The sequence below is a fragment of the Falco rusticolus genome, chromosome 6 (assembly GCF_015220075.1).
Source record: "Falco rusticolus isolate bFalRus1 chromosome 6, bFalRus1.pri, whole genome shotgun sequence".
NCBI classification, from domain to species: Eukaryota; Metazoa; Chordata; class Aves; order Falconiformes; family Falconidae; genus Falco; species Falco rusticolus.
Window position 1 is genome coordinate 29,825,601 of NC_051192.1, and position 17,186 is coordinate 29,842,786.

The following is a 17,186-nucleotide window of genomic DNA, read 5'->3' on the forward strand; positions in this document are numbered from 1 at the left end:
TCCTGCTTTCTAGGAGCATGCAGCAGAAGAGCAGGGGGACTCTTGCTCTCCTCCTACTCTCCTAGACAGAGCAGGGAAAAAAACACCCAGTAGAAAAATGCACCTCTTCTTGTACAGGTACTCCTCAGCTAAAGGCTGCTGCCTTTGTAACACCCAAGCAAACTACCTTTGTACTGTACTTTACTCAGAAGCTGCATCTGAAACAGCACAAAGTCAGTCCTGTGAAGGAAGCAGACACAGGGGTTTTTATATCCAAAGAAAATAATCAAAAGGAACTAAGTGTGGGGACCTATGTTTCAGGCTATGCAGATTTCTATGAACAGAAATGTCACATCTGCAAGAAAAAGGTAAGAGAAGAAACCCTACCTGTATTCATGTACCTGTAAAAGACACATTTCCATAACAAAAAAAATATTATGGTTTTTAATATAGCATTTTCAGTTTGAAATACTGACTTAATGTTACCTACATGCAGTCTTCAAACTAGAATTAAAACCAATAACAATTAAAAGTATACAGTCTCCTTTACCTGCTTTTATTAGAGCACAGTTATTCATATGTGGCAGATTTTCATTTTTTCCTTGTTCTACTCTAAGTTTAAGCTGAGTTAGATTTAAACTTCTTTTCCTCACTTCTGGTTCTAAACTCTTCAAGCAGATTTAAACTTGGAATACCACATACATCCAATTAAGCTGATGGATGTCTCTGATAAATTTGTCTCAAACACAGCAATTTTGGCTTCAACTTGTCCTAATTAGTCTTCTAATTAATGCTTACTGAAACATATGAGAAAATTCACACTTCTTCTTGGAGCATATTGCTTCAGTCTGCCTTGACTGCAGGCTCAGCTGGAAGAAGAGCAGCCTGCATTTTGAAACATCTCAAAACACAAAAAACATGAAATTCTGAAATGTCATTGAAAATGGAGGAGAATCCAGAAAGCACCATGGAACTTAAAAGACATTACTTTTTCTGTAGTCACGGAAATAAACTCCATCTGGCCAAATCCTGCCAAAAAATCTATTTTATCTAAGCAGCAGATTCTTCCCTTCCATACAGTCAGGGGTAAGCAAAGGGTTCAGAATAAGAAGTGCTCTCCTCTCAGCATTACTCAGTTTTCCCTTAATTGAGCTAGAATTTATTTGAAGATTACAAACACTCTTAAACATGGTTGGTGTGCCTCCAGAGTCTTTCAATGCTTAAGACTGCGCTCATTAATGAAAACTTAGAGGCAAGACAGGGAAAAAAAAAAAAATATATAAACATATATAGCAGTTGCCACTGGTTTTCCTTCAAACAGCATCAAGATTATACGTTAAATTTTGCTTTTTGATTACCCTGTTAGCTTTTTTTAGGGCCCACCACAAAGCTCCCTAGAGCACTTTTCTAATAGGCATGATATTTTAATACCTGATCCAATACTTTCCAAACCACACAAATAAAGAGAATAAAAAAAAAAAACTTGTTTAACACACACTACAAGATTTCTACTACATAATAGCAGCAGACTGAATGAATAAAGTATAAAAAAAAGTTCATTTCATATGGCTTTCTTCCTATCCTGTGTTACAGTTCTGAACAATTGCATTACTGTGTATCTGGCATAAAAAAAATTGCAACAAATATCAATCTTGGTCTTAATAAAAACCTAATCACAGGGAGAGAGCATAACAGACACTTTCTTAAAGAGGTAGAAGAAAACAACCCTCTAACATAAAGTTAATGAACGCCTCCTACTCATTTACATTTTCTCGTGCTATGCTTCTTAAACCACTATTGCCAACCAGGTTTATCGTAACTAGAAGAAAATCTCTGAAGTCATTTCTCACCACCATTCAGCTACTTAAAATCATTATGACTGACTGCTGGCCAACAGAAAGCACACAAGACACAAAGAAGGTTCATTGTAACCCTCAACATCATCTTTAGCTGCCAAGTGAAACTAGTGCTGTAAGAAGCCCCATCTCCAACATACACTTCTATGTGACAATTTCGTCGCAGCTCCCCGTAAGGTATTACCAAACAATAGCAGAGCAACCAGCTAATACAGTTCCTCAACACTAATCAAGCATATGCATTTTGGTTTTATGGGATGCATGTGTATCTAGTGTCACTGAAAACAGAGAACCTTCCTTGTGTGAAGGACTTTGAAATTTGATATTTTATCTAGGGTATAATTAGAAAGCCCTGACCATGGGGAAAAACACCAGTATTAAAAACAGCTGACCATCTCTTCCTGCCCTCCCCTCCCACCCCCCAAAACACTGACATAGATTACCCAATCCAGGAAAATAAACTGAATTATTCTTAGTAACTAAGCAGAAGATCAACAGGGGACATCAAGCCTCTATCATACAAATTAGAGGTCTTAAATCTGGCCACAGTTCAGTGTACAAGAGCTCTTAAATTAGTTATAGGATGTCAGTTCTTCTGAATGCTTCTCTGAACTGCTCTATAACTCTTAACTGCATGGACCTCAGAAACAAGTCACAAGCTATTCCAGCGTCCAACATACGACTTACTGAAGAGGCCATCTCACTCTACCATGCAAGCATGTGGCTGCCTTCCAGAAATCTCCAAAACAGCTGCCTTCATCAATAGAAGCATCTAACTCTCCTGGGAGTTGGTCAGAAAACCAAAGGCCATGGGATGATGCGCCATGGCAGCAGTATCAGTGCTATACATGTGTTCCCCCCTACCTACCTACCAAGTGGACTAGTCCTAATGCCACATAGATATTCAGATGAACCAAGACATTTCAAAAAGGACAGGCAGGAGGCCAACCCTAGCAAAAAGTCCTGAAGAAATTGACTCATCACCCTCTGGAATCAAAAAGCATGCCTTTACAGGGTGCAGCCACCATCACAGGAACAGTTTGGGTTTGGCTGGTTTGTTTTGGTTGGTTGGGGGGGGGGGTGGGGTGGGGGGGTGTTTGGTGTTTTTGTTTGTTTCTTTGTTTGGTGGTGGGGGGTTGTTTTGTTGTTGTTACTGTCCAGAAATTGTCACAATTTTTTTTTTACTAGCCCTGTTCATATTACTTCAAGTTTACTATGTCAAATATAAGATGAACGGAGGAAATCTGCAAATTTATCTCTTCCAAAGAATAAATAAATACAAGAATGTGTCATAGAAAGTTGTAGCAGAAAAGGAAGTGCTACAGACACAGGAGAGAACTGTTCAAACATTTAACAAGTTCTGTATAAGAAAGTAGGCCCAAAATCCTCAAACAATTCCTAAGTATTATTTATCAAGTGCTGTATTTCACAGCAAGGAACTAAAACAATAGAGTAACTAACAAAAATTATATTTTGCCTCTATTAGGTTTTATTACATAAGACAATATTAAATACTGAAATACCTACTGCCAGTAAACTGAGTTGCCTGTGTAGCATCTATGCCTTCAAAGCAAAAAACAGTCACATGGTGTTCAGAAACAAGTTTGATTAATGGTACTTGGAAAAAAGAAGTGAGTTCACCGGCTTCCACCATTAGCAGTTACCATGCTGGCAGTGTCCATCAGAGCTGTTTTAAGAAGTGGATAGCAAACCCCAAGTCAGTTCCAGTTTATTTCAAACTAATTCCCATAGAATTTTCTGTAATCTACTGTATTGCATAACAAAAGAATCCAAGTTGTACCTAAAATCTCGTTAGTTTTATAAGTTGAAGTAATTTAAAATCTAAATGATTCACAGAGTGCCAACAGTACTATCCTGAATAATACAAATGCAAATTTAAGAGGTTGCAGCTAAGACAGAATTTTCAAAAACTGAAGCAATTTTGTTGCTTTTATTATCTCCCTTCAAATGGCATCATCGCAGAATAAGATGTGATAAAATAAAGGTAAAGCTACCACCCCTGAGCAATATTACCATAGTGAAATAGAAGAACTAAGTGGTAGGTCAGCCTCACAGGCCCCCTACACAAATCAAAAAACACTACAAGATGAGTTTAAAGGATTTTTTTAGTAAACAGAGCAGAAAGAGTGCTGGAAAGAGTAAAAGCTGTACACAGAAGTACTAGGGTAGCACACACACTTAGCCAAGGAAGGAAATGCTGTGGTAACACTAAGTTCCAGCAAATGGTAAACAGATTCTCAGATATCCTTACAACAGAAGGAATACAATATACATATGAAAATACTTCAACAGAAACTTGCCTAACATACCCCATCTAACTTCTTATGAACTGGCGATTTAGTATCACGTTTATTATCCTTCTCTACAGTTAACTTTCCTTTTTTCTATTTGTAACATCTCACTCATTTCCATAATTCAAGTTCACCTTCTCCCATGTTTGCCAGAGAGGGGACAAGATAGCAACAATCCTACTTAGTATAAGAAGTGAGGATAACACTCTCAGCTTTCAAATAATATGAGAAAAGGGGGAGTGGGAAACAAGTATGTTCTCGAGTTTGGTTAACAAAGCCTAACACAGAAACTGATTGTCACTGAAGAAGAGAAAATCATGCCCTTCCATTGAGCGAGAGTACTCATAATGAAAATTACTTAGTATTCGAAGTCCTGTTTCTAGCTTACCACATAAAAGGTTGCCTTGCTTCACTCAGATTTACCTATTCCCCCGGAACACAGTATTGGCAAGGAACATGCCCCGTGAAATTTATTACTTTGACTGTATTCAGTTATAGCAGTTAGGGTACTGAAATACTTCCAGAAGTCTGCTCTTTGATCAACTCTCATGAGAACACAGCAGACACTCTCCAGCTTTGATTTATCTAAAACCTGCTGCCCCATACCTCAGAAGCCAGCATTGTACACCAACATCAGGTTTCAAACATAACTTCCAACAAGACAGTCACTTAGCAAAAGCCTCATTAGTGAAGTTATTAAGAGTCCAGCAACAAGGACAACCCATTAAATAATACAGTGGACCACATGGAAGGACAGCATCTTCATATGATCTCACCTTAGCACTGCAAAGCAATCTCTGCATTCCAGTGGCCATTTTGAGTCAAAATTCCTAATTCCATCAATTCAGTTAGGTAACAAGAGGCAATCTGAGTATCTTCCCGTAGATCTATGCACCAGTGATCAAACCAGAACCAGTGCCAAAATGAAGAATGCAATGGAGATTATACATTTGGTTTTTTGAAGATTATACATTATCAGTTTAGAAACCACTATGCAGGAAAGAGACAAGCTCAGCAGAAAATGTTAGCTTTCTCCTATGTTCCACTGCAGTCAGGTTTCACATTAAAGTTCCCATTATTAACTGAAGACATTTGGTAGACCTATCATCCAAACCACCCTCATAAAAAATTAATATACATTTCCCTGATTATTTTTTTGTGAAAGATGGTATCAGGTAAAGTTATCCACATTCTGCTAAAAAAAAAAAAAAAAAAGGGGGGGGGGGCGGTGGCAAAACCCCCTGAAACACCAAAAACCCCATACCGCCACCCCAAACATAAACGCAAACCCCAACCTGTTCCTGTAAACTAGCTGTTTGGCAATATCAACTATTACAAGTCTCAAAATGTAAATACTTTATAATAACAAATAAAGCTTAACAACATCTAACAGCACTTTCTGCTTTACATTTTACTTCAGGGAGACTGTACCAAGCCAGTTCAATAGTTTCTGATAGGGGAAAACAAATACAAATTCCACAAACAAAGGTAAACACCTGTGAGGGTACAGTAAAACTGTGATTTGCTCTGATTAAACTGAGTTTTTAACAGGCACAAGGTATATACATGGAGAGAGTAAAAAGAATAAAACCCCCAAGTCCCCAACATATCACATACAGACCAAGTACAGCCACCCTGCTTAAGGGATCTTAACAGGTATTTTAAGATTTAACACAAAACAGCACTGTCTATTAATACTTCTGTGAAGTGACAATTTGCCTAGCAATATCTAGGCTAATAACACTCAGATGGGGAATCTACAACTCCAGAAGAGAAACATCTTCAAACAAATTTAGTAACTTTCTACTCTTGAGCCAAATCTGGGTCAAGTTAGCTTGCTCACATGAGGCTCACATTGAGAAGATGATTTAACAGGGAACTGTAAAGAACAGTAGCACTGCGTAGAGGTGAGATGCTGCCACTCCAAAATGAAGTCAGCTATCAGTCCCATGCAACAAGTAGCACACAGTTCAAAGAGCAGCAGATGAGATGTTTAACAGGAAAAGATTATACAGCACAAAAAAATAATTACCGCAGACCCACAACCAGTGCAAGATTCTATTTTGTTTTTCTTACTGTACTCAGTTATTCCAGATGCCAATGTTAGAGAAATGTGAAAGTATAGCTTCATCAAAAGCACATGAAGCAAATACAAAACTATGGGGTATTTAACTGAAGCAGAAAGTATCTCATAGACTGTATCTGATCAGCAAGTCTAAAGTAAACAGCAGGTAAGCCCAAGAGCAAATTTTTACTCTGTATCGGTCACTAGAAGAGAAAATTTATTTATAACTGTTATTGGTTCAAGCTTGCAATAGCCATCTGCTAAAAAAATCTACAAAGACAAAGTCTAACCTAACTCACATAAAATCTCTTTAGAGAAGAAAAATGAGTTAAGATAAAAGTATGTCTATAAAGAATGAACTCATTTTACCAGAATACAACAAACCTTCTGATTTAACTGGTTTGATTTTAAACCTTCCGAGGCATTTTGCCTCATTAACCTAAGGATATCACACATACGTATTCAAATATAATTTTGATTTCTAGAAACTCCACTTAATAAAGGATGCTCTGAACAAACACTTTCAAAGAAACTTTCACAGCAGTAACTGACTCACACACAGAGAAATAACCCATCCTCACTGCTTTCTCTTTGCATGCCTCTCTGCCTAGCAGCTCTCCAGCATTCAGCTTTGCTGCTATTACTGCCATAAATACACAGTATCTGACAGAACTGTGCTACAGAACCTGCTGTATGAGTACACGTGAGTAACTTCCAACTGGCCACAACAAAGCAGTAAAAACACATTATGTATAAAATGTGGATGCTCTATGTAACAGAGCAGAAACTGAACAAAAGAGAAATTTTGTACCCTGTAGTACCCATCTTTCTTTCCAGGATTCTGGAGCTATTTTTAAGAAGTTACATAACTTAAGTAGAATGATTTTTAGATTAACAGGTTCTATTCCCCCACACGCACATAAGAGGATAAAGCAATATTCCAGAACAGCAGTCACGTAATCAGGCAACTTCGTTTTGCTGAAATAAAAGTATGAGTGAAAACTTACACCGCCACAAGGATATTTTTTTTCCTTTGCAGTTGGTTATTTCTTTTTATTTGAAAGGCTAGATCTTAACTTGCATTTGCCTTTTTATGAAGGCCATCTACAGCTTTCAATTCCATTTTCTAACACTGAGCACTTAACAGTAAAGACATACAGAAAGCAAATATCCCCCTAGGACCTTCATTAAAAGCAATGGCTAAAAGGAAGGAAAAAAAAATACTGCAGATGTCACAATGTATCTCTCCTCTTTCCTTTCTGAATCCGCAAAATACCTATGCCCTAAATACCATCTACTTCAATAGCCATCAGATACTCCCTCTTGATAGCATTACTTCTTCATCCCTAGCTCGGGATGACTCCAAAAACATGGGCACAACTTGACCAATCAGAACAGAAATCCACCCCTGCCCTCCAGAGGGGGAAAATCCTAGGTTTTTGTCCTCTGTAAGAGAAGATCCCATAGCAGGAACATACCTGCCCTCCACTTTCCTATACCAAGACAGACAGAAGTACTTTCTCAGGCTGCAAAGGAAATTTACTTGTATTATCCCAACTCTCTAACTTACTCCAGTTGCCATCTCCAACAACAGCATTCCTAGATTAGCTAGGCTGGTGCCTTTCAGCAGTGAAACCACCTCACCTAAGATACAAAGGGTAAACGAGGTGCATGTGAGGAGAGACTCACATGAGGGGAGTCTCCCTCTAACCCAAGGGACCACAGCAAAACTGGTGTGCTCCCACAGAACGTTATCATTCCATGCAGTTAAAACTTTGTTGTTGACCAGCATGTATGAATCCCTTACATTTTACTCATAAGTACAGGCAGAAACCGAGCCTACAATTTATGTCAAGTAACTTTGGAAGGTTAAATCTCACTTTCAACTTCCAAGGAGACTGGAGCTCCTGGCTACGCTTTTGAGATCACCATGCATTAAGGGAAGTTTAATCCCTGCTCCTACTAAAATAGTCTTTAGCTTAAAAATATCATATTCAGATTCATCTGGTACCCGTTCTGCTGACCATTAAGCAGGTAAGAACCTTGGTTTGCAGCCCACCAAGAACAGCTCTTTCTACCAGGAGCAGCAGCTTTCAACTTTACGCCAGGCTATGCAAGTGAGGAAGAGAGGACGTACCTTCATCCTCATTTTCTCTCCCAACCTCATACTCCAACCCCTCTATTGATTTCCCCTAGTTGAGCCCTACACATAGTAGTCATCCTCCCAGTTTACCTCTATATTCTCACTTTGAGAGACACTGCCCAAACTCAACTATAAATTAGAATGATTTAAGGTGGAAAAGACCCTGAAGATCATGGAGCCCAACTGTTAAGCTAGCACTGCCAAGTCTACCACTAAATTATGTCCCTAAGCTGGTACCATGTCTACAAATCTCAGTACCTCCAGGGATGGTGACTCTACCACTTCCCTGGGCAGTCTGTTCCAGTGCTTGAGAACCCTTTAATGGGTGACCCTTCAAGTATCACACAGGCTTATGTACAGTAAGAGCACAAGTGTATGAGCTTTTACCCAGATGGAAAAAGAAATCCTTTCACAGGCAGAAATAGGTGTAAGCAGCCACAGCAGTGAGGCTGCCACCAGTCCAGCAAAGCAGGAGGATACTGCTTGGCAGCTTTCACACTGCTTCATAGCAAGACTGTCTCTAGCTCCTTCCTTCTGCTGCAGACAAAGGTCAGGCCAGGTCACCAAACACAGACAGCTTGCCACAGCACTGTCACTGCTACGTACCACTTGGAAGCAGTTAATGTATCACAGGCAATTTACTTAATACACTTTGGGAACGCCTGCATCGAGCAGTAAACCCTACAAAGGGTCAGAAATCATCTCCAGGAACCCCAAAAATTCGACTGCTGCCTCAAGAACAATTAGTTCACTGGGGCAGTCTCTCCCCTTCAGATGCTGATCCCCAAATGGAGAAGAACATGTTAACAGTAGCTTATATTCAACTGGAATAGGTCTGCTGAGGACCTAGCAGTCTTGGTTAACGTAATTACCTACCAAGACTTGGGAAAACGCAAGATATTTAAAAGAAAAATACCACATGCACACACTTAACCCCTCCCCCCAAAAAAACCCAAAAAACCACACCCCACCAAAACCAGAAAACCCCAAACATAAAAACGATAAAATACATACACAAAAGAACAAAATGCAATATTGCATGCAGTAGTGCAGAAGTAGATCCAGCTCTCTATTTTTTAACTTTTACATTCTTAGCTTTGTTACTTTACCTTTCTTTTACTATGTAAAGATTCTCTCCTTCCATTAAGGTTTCTTGGACAGGAAGTCTTTGATGAAAAAAAAAAAAACAAACCAGCCTACTCTACCATCTGGAACCAGCTCAGGCATGGAAGGATTAACCTTAAACTGGATTTGACCATACCTCTATACCCTACAAATGAAGTTAGTTTTTATACTTCAAAAATTAAGCATCATTATCCTTATTTCCCAAATGGTCAAAAGGCAAAGTGTTACAACAACTAGCCTGATGTCACTTAGTAAGCTTTACCTGCTTCCTCCCACTGCTCTCTACATTAAGCAATACTGGCGACCCTGGTATAACGTATGTATTTTAAACTTCACAAAATCAAGCAAAACAAAAAGAAGGACTAAACTGAGGGGAAAGGAAGGTAACACCCATCTAGAATCCTCAGCATTTTCCTATAGCAACCAAAAACTTGATACTTGCCAAAGGAATCTGACATTGTTATTACTAACTGTAACACTTCTGAAAGGAACAGCAGCAAGAAGAAGAAGATATGGAAAAGTTACTGAATTCCATCATACAAAACTGATTACAATATAATAAACAGATGAAAAACCTCGATTTTCCTGCATCATCTGGCTTTCAGCATTTTGACTCCAGCTTCTAATGTTTTCTGAGAAACACCTGTGAAGCCATGATACTATGACTGATAACAACTGGGTGTTGTTCCATTTCCAATACAGAATTTCTCTACAGCATAAAACAAAGGAGAGGGATTCACATTTCTGTAACACCCATAAAAAACCCTCCCTCCAAGACCTCCACCTTCCTCACACATACTCCAAGGACTTTTGCTCTTTTTGGAGGACAGTCGACAGTTTAAGCACATGTGAATAATACACTGGTAAAATTAGCAGTGTTAATTCAGAGGCTATATTTAGAACTAAATCTTATACACTTAGGAGGATTTCTGTACCATAAAAAAACAAGCCTCCCTTCCACAAGGGAGCTATACTGCCTTATATGTTCATCGAAGAAGTCACAAAAAATAATTTTAAAGGCTGGAAATAAAACCCCAAACCTATGTATGTTGCCATCTGAATAATATTACTCTGAAGTTTTCCTGGCATATAGATGCAGATCTTAATGCTTATCAGTGTTTCTTCACCTGCAGTCTGTCTGTAAAGTAATGAGAGTTACACACTATTCATCTGAACCTGTATGTCACCTTTTTTTAGAGATATTCTGAAAATTGAAGGCTATTTGTGTCCTTTGAAAAGGCTGGCTGAAAGTGCTGATACTAACTGTAACCCACACTTAAACAGATAGCAAATTAGGAGAGAAATTCATAACACCCGGTACATTCTTTTTCCAAGCTTTTCCTAATGAAAATACTTAGCTTTGGAAATAAAATTCTTAAAAAAAAAAAAAAACAAACCAAAAAAAACCCCAAAAACAGTAGTTTATTACTTCTCCACCCAATCACTGGCAAATAATTTCTTAAAAAGTTACTGTTTCTCCTTCCACTGCCTATGCCAGAGATTCAGTGCCCTAACGTTACCATGATTTAGAATATTTTATGAATTAGTACACTAATTAAATGAAAGTAACAAATCCAACTAAATCGCAAGAGCAAGAAAATTCAAGTCATTAATTATGATAAATGCTTTAAAAGAATGTTTCTCATCCTGAAACACTAAGGGTTCCTTTGCCAACTTATATATATGTCAGGTACCATCTGGTCCACCAAAACCATCCTCCCTGGTATGAAGCACAATGCTTGCTACAAATTATATAAACAGTCTCAGATTAAAAGACTTGATCCACTGTAGAGAACGTAACTGTAATTAAACTCCATCTTGCATATTTGAGATTATTTCTGTAGTCAAAATGAAACATGCTAAAGCATTCAAAACACAAGGAAGACACACACACAGAGAAAAAAAACAAATCCGTTCTTGGTAAAATTTTGGGGTTTAATCATGGTAATTGTAAAAATTAGTTTAGTATCTTAATTCCCAACAGTGTGGCTTACCTAGCACCTAGACGGGATGCTGGCTCAATGCCAACACATCTCCCCAAGTACCCACTCAATGTCCAGCAGTAGCAAGCACAGACTTCATGTTTAAACAAAAGGATACGCTACGATGGAAGAATTGCAGTGTCATTTTAAGTGCTGCTACCTGTAATACTACCCAGTCTTCTGAGCACCAACTCCTAGACAATATCAAAACAGAAGAGGGGTTCACCATTTACAAACAACTAGCAAATCTGAACACATTCAATCAAAATTACATTCTTCTTCAAAAAGTTTGGTGACCACCTATCTCTGTATCTCACGAAAATTAGCACAGTTGGAATGTCTGTTTAGTTTTTGTGATATGCGCAGTTATGAGTACAGAGCCAGAGGTGGGACAGCAGAGAATGTTTCAACTGCTGTCTTTGATAGTGGAAAGAACTTAGTGTTTATAAACTCATTTCCAGTTGTTGGGTCATATATTGAATATTTATAGTACTCATCACTATGGTATCCAAGCCCATTAGCAGTGCTTTGACCCATGCAGAACAATACAAAACTGTTTTTCCTCCATTCTCCAACCCATTAAGAAACACCTCGGTGTGGTATTACTAGCACAGCATGTTCCAGAACTTAAAAATAGAACTCTTAATGAGCTAGACTCAATTTCAGATCTAACTTTTTGATCAAAACAAGCAGGGAACAAGGTATAAATATCATAAAAGCTGGTGCGGGCCAAAACAGCTTACCAGGGCCTGCCCTCTGACTCTGAAATAGCTCTGTAACTACTAGCTCTGAGAGTCTGAATTGTCTACTTACAGCAAGTATTTAAATAAAAAATTTCAACTGGTCTAATGATTTTAATAATTGAAGTCATCTTTCACCCCAGAGAAACACAAGGGAGCCATTTTGCGCAATGCAGTACCTCATGCATTCTCCAGTGTTACCTAATAGTACCAGTAAATCCCTACGTAGCAAATCGTAATGGCATTTAGCCTACATCCAAGCTACCAGGATGAAATCTGAAACTCCGCAAAGGGTAGCAATTTTAGAAGCTACATACAGATCTTCACATCACCACTCAAGTGGTAGAAGGCTAATGATGCACTTCAGCTTTAGCAGAGAAGTTGACACAAATGATTTTTGCTAAATCAAAACTACCAAGCTTCACATTCCATACAATAGTTTTATCATCAGCTACTACTCAATTCCCTTTCACATCTTTGGGCTAGCATTTGTAGGCAGATTAGGCACAATTACAATATTGAAATGATGGAACAGTGGGAACAGAACTGTACTAACATAATTACAAACACTGAATGCAAGATCAGCTTCTTAACAGAAACCCCTAAGTATTTTTTTAATCCTGTCTTTCTGTACTGCACTTTATTTTTAGATTTTAAATTCTCACTTATTACAGGCCAAAAAAGTTAATGATGTTAGAAAAACAAACATGGTAGCTGTGTTGTACACATACACGTGCAAACTCTCATATAATGCATATTCATTAAATAGTCTATGTAAGCACATATAAAAGATAAATTAAGTGATTTAACCAGCCTCACAAATACGTAAGTTGGGGGGGATATCCATGCTTCTCTGATACATGACTTCTGAAACACTGAACTTCACCATCCCTGTCACACCCACCATCAAGTCTCACACCTACCTCCCAACAGCTGAAATAACACCCACTCACGTAAGCAAGTCTCATGGTCTTCAACTTTTACAGTAAATTAAGGGTATACTACTCCCATGGGAGTATAGTACTCCCAGAGTCATATAAACATGAACTCTTGGCAGTAAGTCACATGTTTTATTAATTTTACTAGACTATGCTACCTGCCAGGACTAACTGAAGCAAATATTCATATATATATATATTCATAATATTCCTTGCCACTAATTCCTGTTTCATTCCAAAACTTCAGAAGTGCTTAAGAGCTGCTAAATTCTTCACATTTCTCATGTCCTTCAAAATATTCCACCCCAATTTCCATGAAGGATTAAATGAACTGTAATTTGTATTAAAAAAATTAAACTAAACTCATGGGTAAACACAAACCCTGCAATTTTTGCTGTTCACTCATGCCTACATATATATCGCATCTTCATATTCTACAAGAATTTGATTGTATCACTTACCCATACTAGTCTTAAAATTTAGAACAATGCAACTCTCCCAGGCCACATCTTACACAGAAAAACAGGAAAAAGAAAAAAAAAAAAAAAAAAAATCAGCAAGAAAAGGACAAAACTATTACCGCACCATCTCATAAAGATATTCTAAAACCAAAAATTCCTCCAGTATAAATCAAGGTCTGTTTCTTCTTTTATTTACATCACATATTATTCTTTTTAAGCCAAAGATGATTCTCAAGACCCAAGTTTTATAAGAATTTAACCATTAGTAACATCAGAAGTTACGACGAAGGACCGTAAAACAAGAAGTCTGGCCAGAAGCAACCCTTCAACACTTTCCTTTCTTTAAGGAACTGACACTGAAATAATAGAAAAGTAACAAACTGGAGCAGTTGTGCATGTAAAGCTAATCCAGCTGAGCGTCCTGTACTCAAGTCCTCTGCCACATCCCCTCCACATCAAGGGCTAAGATCATTTGAATATCTGGTGAAGGCGAGAAGTTTCATGGAAAGATCTGAATATAGAAAGCACACCTACCTCAAATGATATTCTCCACACACACCCCCATTCTCCCTCAACCCCATTAGGGAAGAGAAGGTGGGGCTGTAACCTGGACCTGACCTGGAATACTGAAGTTGGTGACACTGATGGGATTTCAAAGGAAAGAGAGAGTAATGTAAGATCAAGTTCAGACCACACATCACAAAGACAGCACATTTCCAGTTCTACAAAAGCCACAAATCACTTCACTCAGGATTTTTAGAAGCTATGTTAGACAACAGATGTCCAAACAACCTCCACAGAAAGTCCTATGCTTTCTTCACAAGGGATATTTTTCATCATGAGTAATTTTCCTCCTAATCTATACAGGGCAAAAGAGTTCCTCCACAAGCAGTACAAACTTATAGAAAAGCCATGATTTCCAAGACCCTATGTCCATGAAACCTGCAAATAGCCCGGCCTTTCATTCAGTTTCAATCTAGAACAATCCTTCACAGATCTATGACATTAGATTCACATGAGCATGAAAGCAACCAGGTTTTCGGGATGTATCTTTATACTTTGAAGATCACGGGTTTTTTTCTTAGTTCTCCTCCCAGATGGAAAATATTTATACCCTGTACCAACAGGACCTGCGCATGCATAAAAGCCGAAAGTCATATAGAGTTTAAATATCCTAATTCACAGCTTACTACCTATTCAAATTAATCTTAGATTGTGAAACTTAGATAGTCTACGCAAACTAGTGTGCATTACACACACATTTGGCACAGTAATAAATAAAGGCCAATTTTAAAATCACTGCTTTTAAGAATCACATTAAAACACAAAGTTAAATAAAGAGATCATTATGCTATATCATTATATCATCGTACTAGACAATCTACATGATCCCTTTACTAAATATCTGCACCATGAACTGCCAGTTCTTAGTTTACTACTGCCAAAAGTAAAAAAAAAAAACAAAAAACCACCACACCACACCAAAAACCAACAAAAAAAACCCACCAAAACCCACCACTACAACTCAGTACATCTCTTTTGAATTCTAAATAGTCTCTAAAATTTTTCAGCTAGACTTCTTCTGGCTGTGAAGATTTCTCTGACACGTGACAAGAACCACAACTGATGATTATGGGTGCCCCCATATCTCCCCTTCTAACTCCCCTTCCATCCACTCTGAATGTATTTTTAATTTACCTTTCAAGCTGAGCTAATTAGAATCAAAACACTGCCATCACCCTCAACAGCAAAGTAGGACTGCATACAGACAGCTGGTGCAGTGAGAAAGAAAAAGAGTACTTCTTCTAACCATATCGCTTCTCAAAGGAAAAGTTTACTGCAAAAACATCTCTCACCCAGTTAAAATGTTAAGTGTCTGTTTCTTTATAAATTTATGTAACATAGAACAATAAACTATAAACCTGTGCTCCTATGGTAAAACTTGTAAGTATGAAAACTGGAAACCTCCTGCCACTTCACTGAAAGAAAAATGCCACTGCTTACATCAGCCTAGAAAGACTGTTCTATTTTTGAAAATACAAGCCTTTGACAGTGACAGGCTAACCCCTGATGGAAAAGGATGTGCCGTTAGGAGTTTATCATAGTTCATACAATTTAAGAAACACACACAGGATGTTCAGATTCACAGACTGACATCAAGAATAAAATCATCCTGTGTATTTAAGAATAGCTGCCCTAACAGGGAGGCATGTGTTGTTCTTCAAAGCAAGATACATCAAAAGTATTTGTATATTTTTAAACTCTGGTCTATAATATCTAGACCTGCTAAAAACTACAGTAGGTAATGCTGAGTCAGTACACAGTTTTGGTCAGAAAAAAACCCATAACCCACAACTCACGCACCCCCCCAAAAAACCCTAAGTCACAGACAGTTAAGTTTATTGGCCACACTTTTCCTGGTAGTGGTAGACAAAATACAGGCCAATAACCAATAACTGGCTCAGTAGGTTCATGCTGGACATCAGAGATAAATTCTTCACAAGAGCATCCTATAGCACTGGAATGGGTTACCCAAGGAGACTAAAGAACAAGCCAAGGTTTTCAAGAATCAGCCAGACAAACTCATGGCTGACCTAGTCTGTGTTGGTAATAGTCCTGCTCTGAGCACAGGGATGGAAACAGAAAGACAGTTTGGAAAAGACTGCTGGAGGTCACTATGATTCTACAGCATGAAAATATCCATTGGAAATTCTTTTGCAAGGAGAACAAAATCCTTCTTAATTTTTCATTAAAAAAAAAAAAAAAAAAAAAGAGACTGAACTATTTGCTTCTTATTTTCAGATAATTTAGACTGTGGCATTTAAATTAATAAGCATCAGGTGAGTTGCAAGGAGCCAACCTATACCCAGGTAGAATTTATCACAGGCATTTAGTGCCAGGTGTGCCATACATTTAAGAGACAATCATCATATCACAGCTACATTATTATCTAGCAAGATTAAAACTGAATTTTTTCCACTTCCATTCCTTTTTCAGAGCCATACTGTCAAGGAAAGTATGTTGTGATCTCAGAACGGGAATGTGATTTCTTCCAGGACAGTAAGCTCATGGGAAAGAAAATGTCTCCTGCAATCCATTGCATTTGTTAGCAACATCCTTACAAACTTTCTGTTCCAATACCACAAGAGTAAAAAAATAAAACAAATAATCATCCAGTCATCTCAAAGTAGTATATTTTAATGTATGGGCAATTAACAAGGAGGGAGATGTTAATTTATGTAATCCATATGTGTAACACATTCCTAACACCTGCCAAGTATAGTTCATTGTTACCACTTTTCCTATTCCAAGGATTAAGTGTCCGGAGGAAGAGCCACACAGAGAACACTGCACAGAAGATGATGTAATTCTTGAACACCACAGAAACACCAGACATTCACTGAACAAGAAGAAACTGACCTAAAATTTTAGAAAATTTACTCCTGTTCTTTTACAAGAACCCTGGAGTTCCTGCTAATCCAACAGAATCAGACCACTAACACAATCTTTGGTCTAGTCCTTCACCACCACAACACTGTCATCTAGGTTTACAAAACTAAATTAATTTATCTTAGAACTATATTG

The 17,186-nt window shown here is 38.0% G+C and overlaps 1 protein-coding gene across 2 annotated transcripts in view; it reads right to left on the minus strand.

Annotated features, from left to right (window-relative positions):
• CEP85L (centrosomal protein 85 like) overlaps positions 1-17,186 on the minus strand; it is a 120,030-nt gene that overhangs the window by 74,417 nt on the left and 28,427 nt on the right. The gene's annotated exons all lie outside the window — the stretch shown is intronic.